The sequence below is a fragment of the Cyprinodon variegatus genome, unplaced genomic scaffold (genome assembly GCF_000732505.1).
Source record: "Cyprinodon variegatus isolate N-32 unplaced genomic scaffold, C_variegatus-1.0 Scaffold532, whole genome shotgun sequence".
Classification (NCBI taxonomy): domain Eukaryota; kingdom Metazoa; phylum Chordata; class Actinopteri; order Cyprinodontiformes; family Cyprinodontidae; genus Cyprinodon; species Cyprinodon variegatus.
The window spans coordinates 576,276-585,916 of NW_015150985.1; the positions used below are offsets into that span (position 1 = coordinate 576,276).

Genomic DNA, 9,641 nt, shown 5'->3' on the forward strand with positions numbered 1-9,641 from the left:
TTTGCAGGATGACTTCCTGCTGAGAGGCAAAGACAAAAGAAAGTTAAACTCAGGTTGACAAAAACTCAGTTTGACTCAGCAAAAACTCAGCTTGGTTAGAGTACCCAAAACTGGCAAACACTCTGGCGTCGAGGTAGTGGCAGTCAGCAGCTTAAGAACACTCATTCTAACGAGGAAACCATCAGCAGGTGTGTGAGGAGGCGGACCAGAACCAGGCACCTCCTGGTGGATGAAGGGAGACAAACACAGACACACAAACACAAAAACAGGAGTCCTGACAGTGATATGATTAACATCATCAAAAGACATATTGTTTGTTCTGTCCCAAATTATGCCAGACCTGCAAACCTTTTTTTTCATGTCCATTTGGAAAGCTTGATTTTCATTCAGCTGCAGCTCAGCTTTAAGGGCAGCAACCAGGGGTTCTTTGTCCCAGTGGCACACAGCATGGGTTCTCTTTGTCTCAGTCGTTCATCAAGAGAGGGTTGGCCTTCTCTCCAGTCTGGCTCTATAAGTTGTAAAACTCAAGAGAAATGTATTGCAAAAGGTCTGGCTTGCAGTAGTTTGGTTCTGAAAGTTTACCACAATGACCCACCCTTGATGAATCTGGAGGTCTGGGTCCCCTTGGGACCGCACCTCCACTGTGGTGGAAAACTAGCCAAGGTGGACCCCAGCTTCATGGGCAAGGGAGAGGAGGCAAAGAGGGGAAGAATTCTGTGTGCTCTGTGGTTTTGTCTGTCCATAGATAGAGGGGGGTGGTTCATCACATCTCTGTGGCGTACCATGTGATTGGCCTGTGGAGGCCAAGATGAAATATGGACTGGTTCCCAATGTCCAAAAAGTCGAAAAAGTATGATCATGGAATATGGCGCAACAAAAGTTTCTTTAGAATATTAGCATCTTTGCAAAGTAAGATGTCACTGATTACTTTTTAGTTACTTTACAAGATGGTGTGCATTATTTTGTCATGAATAGCTAAATCACTAAAATAAAATCATAAAGAATAATTAAACAAGAATAACCTTAACACAACATGACACATTTTTTGGCAAAGACTTAGACTCAACTTTATTTATCCCTTGGGATTATTCCTTCAGGGAAATTCTGGTTCCAGTAGCTTATATAGGGTACAAAGAGTTTTAGCAAGATTCCATAAAAAATAAAAGTATGACAGACAAAATAAAAGAGTGTTTATAGTACCAAAAAAAATACCAAAAAAATAAAACTGTTGTTATGTCCTTGAATATGCGTACTTTAGGTATAAAAAACATCTCCACAGTAGAGAGCTAAGGGTAGTAGTTGACTTGGGTTATTGCTTTTGCACTGCAGAAATGTACTGACCATATCAATAAGTGAAAATTAAACGGACCACAGGGTAGTTCACTTGTATTATTGTACTTGTATTGCAGAGATGTTTTGACCTTAAATAAGATTTTAAAAAATTACACAGGCTACACCGTGATTTGCATGTGTTATTGCACATTGAGAGAGAATATCGCTCATGAATGACAATAGGTAATGTTTTGCATAAGATGTCTAAATAGGGGGGTGCTAACAGAATGGCATTGGTCATTTATACATTTCAATATTTTCAATCTTTCTGCCAAGAATATCTGTTTTGCTTTCTGTTTTTCCCGGGACTTCCGCATACAGTGCACCTCGCCACAGTGTCATCATTCTTCACCTTCTCTAGACATGGACATACTTCAGTATATTCTGCTGTAAAATGAGCCTTATATTTTCAGTTTTTTACTTGAGGATTCAGCCTCTGCCATTTCACAGGACGCATAGCTTTGAGTGGTAACTAGGTGACTGCCAGAGAGTAAACTGAAACTTATTTTCAGACTAAACCAATCAGAGCGCTCTCTAACAACCAGTCTCCTCGTGGGCATCACTTTGGACATACACGCACAGGTTTCACAAGCAACCTCCTCCCCAAACCCTGCTCTCTCTTGTTGTGCTTGCAAAATCAAAGTAGTTCTAATCCACACATGATGCACAAATTATTGTATTGCCTGCACACTCTCACTCGCATTAAAAAAAACACCACCTTGCATTGTCTCAAATCAGGGATAATTTATCCGACTCGCGGGCATCGGTGAACAACTACAGATATCAGGGAAATTCCGGGTGTCTCATACTGGTTGTGGACGAACCGGTGGATGTTAAGACATTTTTTTTGGTGGTTGTTTCTATGTAATAACATTGCTACACAAACTTGTTTGGGCACATTTCCCTTCCAAGGTAGTTTATTTTTTTAATAGATTCATATGCGGATAAAATTCCTAAAATCATCCTGTTGATGAGGTGATACAACACATTGCATAAAATAAACCCTGAATAAATCTGTTAAGTCGCTCTCCTGTCTCCTGTGTGTGCTCTGCATGTAGGTTAAACCCATGACAACCATGAAATACACAGCTACTTTTATATCTCTGGATTTTTGAATTGTTTTAACCTATTTTAGGGAAGGAGACTGCATTACTACCCAAGTATGCTCTGAGCAACACTATAAAAATACACTTTATTAACTAAGCAGTCGCTCACTCATAATCTTTAATATCCCAAAAGAGGATATTAGTTGTAAAACAAAAAAAAACAAAAAAAACAATTTTCTTTTTATGTAAGACGATTTGAGCTTAAAATAAAAGAACGGGCAAATTTGCTTGTCAAATAAATAAAGAATGTGAGTTTTTTTTTTTTAAACAAGCGTGTATAAAAAGAAATCATATTTGCAGCACAGTACAGGGTTCAGGTATGGAAGATGCTCAGCCTCCTTTAACTCAGCCTCCTTTAAGTCTACATTAGGTATGAATGGGCAAATACAGGCTATTGTTGTCATGAATCAAGGACAGATGGACCCAGTATTCAAGGAGAGACAGCCAGTAGGAAAGTTCAAAACGTTTATTAAAATAAAACAAAATCTGAAGTGGAGCTGAGGCACACGGACACTGCAGGAGGGGGGTGGGGCACCGCCCAATCTCTGACACTCTAAGGGAGAAACACAGGTAAGTGACCACGATCATCTGACTGAAGATGATGTTCTCAGTGAGTCACTTACCTGGTTTAGCAGTTCAGTCCATACCCCTTGAGAGGGGTGCAATCCAGCCGATGGGCTGACAGCTGACGCGGCTCGTGTCACCCAGAGTGTCCCCAGTGTGCAGCTCCGGAGGAGTTGCAGGAAGCCGATCCTGATCAGGGATACAGATCAGGCAGGAACAGACAGAACAGGTTGCAGGACAGGCAGGAACAGAACAGGTGGCAGGATCCAGGCTTCAAGGCAATTACAGAGCTCTGGGACAGGTTCAGAGTCTGACAGGGTCCGAAAGCGTGACCAGGTGGTCACGCACAGGAGCAGACAGGATCAGGTGCAGCTGAGCAGGCTCAGTGGAAGAGGGTAGCCGAGACAGGACGTGGAACCAGAACTTGATGCAGGACCTTAAAACTGGTCTCCTCCCTGGAGCCAGGCTTACTTGGATAAAAACGGAACCTCCCCGTGTACAGAGCCAAAAACCCAGAGGACTCAGCAGGGGAGGAACAGTGGACGATTAGGAGACGAGACAGACACAAAACAGACACAGGCTAACAGAAAAACAGTTACTGTTCTGGCACTGAATGCTCAGGCTGAACTGAATATAACCAAGAGGAAACAGGTGAGAGGAATAAATTATAATTGAGGCAGGGAGGGAAAACGACAGGTGAAAGGAATGACTAATTATGGGAGAGCAAACAGGCCAGATCATGACAATTGTTGACATGACATCGCTGTCTATAACTAACTACATTCTTTAGATGACAGATAAAAAGGGAGGAGACAAGAAGTATAAAAGAGCACTCTTAGACACCAATGAAGCTACTCAATAGTAGAACAAATCAGCAGCCGATAACAGTAGGACAGCAGTTTTAATTTCCATAGAGAGAAGTTTCCGGGTTTTTTTTTTTTTTTTGCAATATCACTGCCACTAGGAGTCTCAGTGACTCTGAAGCACAGGTAGGTCAGTCATTTTCTAAGTCAGACGATCAAGTAAAATGATACGACTGGCATAAAATCAAATACAAACAGCATAAAAACAAAACAACAAGCCGGTCTCATCTAGGGATAATAGGAGACAATGACACACGAAGTGTGCTCCTGATGTCCATTCTGCTCCGTAGCTTTGTTTTGGTCGCTGTAACTGCAGAAAATCTCGCTTCACAATGATAGGATGTTATAGATAGGATGAGTCTTGAACTGAACTAACCTGTGTCAAGAGGCACAGATGCACCGACTGATGTAATTGGGAGAGAATACAGCAATTTTTTTATATTTTTCAAAATAAAACATCACTCAGACTCTGATCGTAGATAAATTATATATATATATATACTTTTTTCTGTACCAAATGACCCATGAACCGGTACCGGTCCGTGGCCCGGTGGTTGGGGACCGCTGATTTAGTCTGTTATAGCCAGTATTTCTTTCCTCACCAATATTTATTCAGAGTGAGTAGTACTTTTACCTTCTTTATCCACAATGTTCACACAGTGGTGTAGATGTTAGAGATTGGCCATTTTTTTTAGAGTAGTCCTGTTTTTCTGACTGTGACTGGCTGGATGTGCACTTTTAATCCTCTGGCATGAGAGCTGGCTTAGAGCTCGTCTGCCTGGCTGTGTATTTCCTGGACGGGGCCGCCTTTTACAGCTGCTTTTTGTATCTCTGCTTCTGTCTCATTGAACCCCAGTCGACCTCAGCAGATGGCCACTCACACTGAGCCTGGTTCAGTTGGAGGTTTCTACCTGTTAAAAGGGAGTTTTTCCTCAACACTGCTGCAACAAGCATGCTTAGTGTGAGGGATTGCCTTCGAGTCAATGAGTCGATGCAATCAGCTGGTTTTCCTTATGTGACCAGCCGAGGGGTTGATCTTTTTAGATAAGACGCACCAGAGCACGGAGTAGTCTACAATAATATATTAGTACATTTCATTAAAACATTTCTTTAAAACATGGCCTCAGGCCCACTACTCAGCCCCTAAAAAGGAAAGGCATCAAAATAAGGACAATTTAAATTATTCCCAAAAAAGAATAAACAAACAAAACATGCAATGCAACAGAAAACAAATTAGTAAATCAAAACAAAGGAAGGCAAACAAATTTAATTAATTAATTAAGAAATTTAAATAATAAGCAAACAAACGGCAAAGAAAAAAACAACACCACTGCAAACGATGTGACAAATTATCATTGTCCGCCTTCTAATGTCCCTTTACGGGGCCAGAGGAGTCGTGGCCCGCTCGTTCGGCCCGCCCCAGCTTCAGCAGGCTCTGTCGAGAGCGGCCCAAGCAAAACCGACAAGACAAGACAGCAGGAGCGTCCAAGCACTGCAACTCCGAAAGAATCCTAAAGTAGAGAACTCGTTAACCCTGGATTCAGGAAAGATAAATTAAAGTCTAAACAGGTAGCTTACCCAGATGTGGTGACACAGCTGACCAGGGAGGGAGCGGATCAGCAGGCGAGGGCCGGATGGAAGCCACCCGCTGCACCAACCTCCAACTGCAGCCGCCAACGCCAGCCGCGCAACGCTGCAGAAATGCACGGCAGGTATTGCACCAGAACCCGACAACAATCCCAGCCCAGATGGCAAAAATGGCACTTACTATTTTGGATGAGTGGATCGAGCACACCAGCCACTTGGGCAGCCGACACAGAGTAAAGGAAACAATGCACGCACCTCGCAGCGGACTGCTCAGCTTAAAAGCTATCTGCCCTGCCCACCAATCACTCGCCACACCTGGTGTGTGTAGTTGGGAGGGTGGAACACCATCCCACCACACTTAGATAGAAAACTTTGAATCAATTTGACTGTATGATCTGATTGAACTGTAAAGTGCCTTGAGATGAACTATAGTGAATTGGCACTATAGAAATAAACTGAATTGAATAGTGCTGTAGTGAATTAATACTGCACCATGAATAGAATATAGTGGATAAATGTCTCACAATAAATATATTTGTGTTATAATGGTCAAATGGTGTGCTTCAACATGGCTGTTTCAAGTCTAAGAAAAGTAATATGTGCATGGCTGTTTGAAGGTTGAGATAAGATTAGGAGGGACGAAATATGGCATTGGAAAAACCCAAGGCTTTGATGTATGCATTGGGACTCCAGACTAAGTTGGAGAACGGTCCAAAGGTATGTGGGTATGAATGTGTGGTATGAATGTATTGATAATATATGTGAATGCATTGTTTATTAGGTATTGATTAATGTTTGAACTATTCTGTATTTTTCTGTACTAAGTTTTGAACTGAACAAAAGGCAAAGAGGGACAGTCCGGTTATAAGCGCTTGACATAGTCTGTGGAAGCCGGAGCAGTGAAGGTATTTAGTGTATGTTCTATAGTTGTGTTGAATAGGGAGTATGAGTGACTAAGCAATAGTCAGAGGGCTCCGTAAACTTGTGTTGTATTAAGTATTGGAGGCTAAGATAGCCAGGCTAAGCGATAGCCAGAGTATTGGTGACTAAGCGATAGACATAGAAACAGTACCGCTCTACGGGGGACGTCAATTCATTTCCAGTTATCTGGGTGGATCCCGACAGCAGGGAAAACGCGTATGCCACTGTAGGAGACAGTTAGGAAAAGTTGCTGTAAGAGTAAGAGGCCTGCAGCGTAAAAAAAAGCACAAGAAGTGCATTGTAAATACATAATCATTTGTCTGTGTGTCGTTGTCTGTCTTGAAGCGTGAAAGAGTAAACTATTAAGGGGGAGTAAGGGGGGAATAATCATAATAATAATAATAAAACTTAAAAGGCATAACAATAAGCAATAGAATTAGTAACTAAAAAAATACATAGTTAAAAGAATAAAATACAATTATAAAGTAAAAATATGATAAAAATATAATAAAAATTACAATACAAAATACATATTTAAAAGTAACGATACAAAATACATAATTAAAAGCACAAAAATAATATTATAAATTTGTTCCATTGGAGATCCTAACCTAAATTGTAGAGATCTAAAGATTGAGAAGTAGAAAAATTAAAAGAGATCTGTATTGGAGAGAGCAGGACAAGTTGAAGTGGACCATTAAAGACTGTGGGGGTTGGTGGATAAGCACAGGTCCCAGGGTTGAGTGACTGCTGGTTGCCATGGGAGCCAATGTGAGCAAACAGACTGAGGGGCTGACGCCTGCAAAACTGGTAATGATGACACATCCATCTAATAAGCACAAAATTCAAAAATGCATAAGATAACATCTGGGAAAAATCGCTGGCCTAAAGAAGGCAGTTTTGACCCTTCATGCTGTGATGAAGTAGAGGAAAAACTGAGGGATGAAGATAAAAAACGAGACCGAGTGCATTTGCATAAAAAACAGAAACATGCTGAATAGAGAGACATCCTGCGATATTTTAAAGTGGAACACCATACGAGTCCAACAGCTCCTGACTTTACCAATCATAAGCCACCACCTTATCACCCCACCACAGTAGGACAGTATCCAGTGTGTGAGGAGCAGGGTAGCAAGGGAAAAATTACAGGACGACTCAAATTAGTATTAGAAGATGAGGAAAAAGCAGAAACAGTAATAAGAAGCAAGCAGCAGAGAGAGTGTGAATATAGTAGTGCGGAGGAAGAACCAGACAAAACATTAGCTGAAGTAAAGAAAAGACCATGCCATAGCTACTCAGCACCCCCAAGGCGTCGCAGACTAACGCCACATCAAAAGACCCCAACATACCAGTCGATGCCCAGGACCAGGTTTACCTATATGGAAGAAACCGAATCGGTAGCAGAACTAATAAACGAGGAGCTGGAAGAAATGAGGAAAGAACTCTCATTAATTATCAGCATGGAAGAGAAAAAAGAAAAAGTACAGGTGAAACGTCTAAGGGATATGAGAGAGAAAATAAAAGAACAAAAGGAGGAGAAGAAGAGACTAGAAGGAGAAATACAGGAGATAAAAAAGAAGGAGGAAGAGCAGCTTGTAAGAGAAGCGGTCGAAGCTAATTTTCCAGACCAGCCAGGCCCGCAGGTTCTGACCCTGATTGAAAAAGCAGAAAGGAAAGAGGGGGAAGAGACAAGAAGTGAGGAGGAAGAAGTAATGGAAAGTGATGCAACAGATTGGGAGGACGTTGGAATGCAGGATGAAGGCCCGGACATACTATCGTCAAAAAATCCATTCAATCAGGGGTCCAAGGAAAAAAGCAGGCCAGTGGCAAAAGTACAGAAGCCACTTACAGCTGAATGTGACGTGGGTCTGGAAATAGTAAGAAGCGGCCCTCACCCAATGCTGACGAGGTTCCAAACACGACGTCAGAAGGCAGAGCAAGGTCAACGTAGGGCTTGTATGGCTCCCTTATTGTCTAAAGGACCTCATGAAGACAGATATGTGCCATGGTCATTTATGGACATGATCACACTTGCTGGAACACTGACCCCGTTGGCAGATGGTGCCGACAGGTGGATAGAGAAGTTGGAAGAAATCACTGGAGGCATCAATCTAGCAGCTGGAGACATCTAGGCACTGCTAATAAAAACAGCAGGTCACTCGGCAGCCAGAGAAGTGTTCGATGAAGCCCAGCTTCCAAGGGTCATGATCTCACACCAGTATGACAAAATACCATTCAACCAGATAAGACCCAAGGTGTGGGCAGCCTTGAGGAACAAATACCCCATCTGCAGTGATCCAACTAAGCTGGACAAGAATGTCTGAAGGATGATGAAAGCCCCGCCCAGTTTCTGCACAGGTTTCAACAGAGATGGAAAACAGAAACTGGAAGTGATGGGAATGAACAAAAGACATCCGGCCCTCTGTTTAGACCCTACATCAGGGAGGCCATGCCCAAAGAAGTGCAAGCCAAACTGGATGGAGTTGTGGGGCTCAGGAAAATGGACTGGCTTTTGTTCTCTGAGCACGTCATACACTATGTAAACATGCATCGGGCCGATAAACGGGCCTTTGAAGACCAAAGCAAGATGCTGGCCACTAAGTTAACCCAGCTGCAGATTGGGGAGTTGTCCAAAGCAAAGAAAGAAAGAGAAAAGCCCAAACATCAAGCAGCTCTGACTGTGGCAGCCACACCCCCGACCGAGGGTGCACCAACAGGGGAGGCAGTCGTACAAGCACCAGTAGTGTCTCCTATCATCCCTCCGCCCACACAGCAGATGCAGTATCCAGCAGCACCACCTGTGGGAGGAGCCCTGCCACAACAGACCCAACCACAACCAATCCCTCCTATTCATGTGCATCTAAACCAAGGAGGGGGTCCCCAATATGCAATGTGGGGACAGACATTGAGAATTAGCCGTAGCTAAAATGTTGTAGTGTGTGACATGATGCATGAAACATACTTGTCCCTATCAAATAAACGAATAAATAAATGTCCGGGAGAGGACGAGGGGGGCCACCCATGCGGGGAAGATGGAGGGGACTACAAGGAGCCCCAAGAAGGCCCCCTCAAGGTCAATACCAGCAGATGCCCCAGGCAGGTCCAGACATGGGACAACAGCGAGCGAGGCTGCAATGCTGGGGATGTGGACAAGTCAGACACATGCAAAGGGACTGCCCCACCAACCCATGGATGGGACCTCAGCCCCCTACTGCTGGACCAACCACCTATGGAGCAGGACAAGAGGCGTACTGGCTATAGGGGTGCC

The 9,641-nt window shown here is 43.2% G+C and overlaps 1 pseudogene; it reads left to right on the forward strand.

The window, feature by feature from the left end:
- LOC107095229 overlaps positions 1–8,505 on the forward strand; it is a 20,028-nt pseudogene extending 11,523 nt beyond the window's left edge.
- The last annotated feature ends 1,136 nt before the right edge of the window (positions 8,506–9,641 follow it).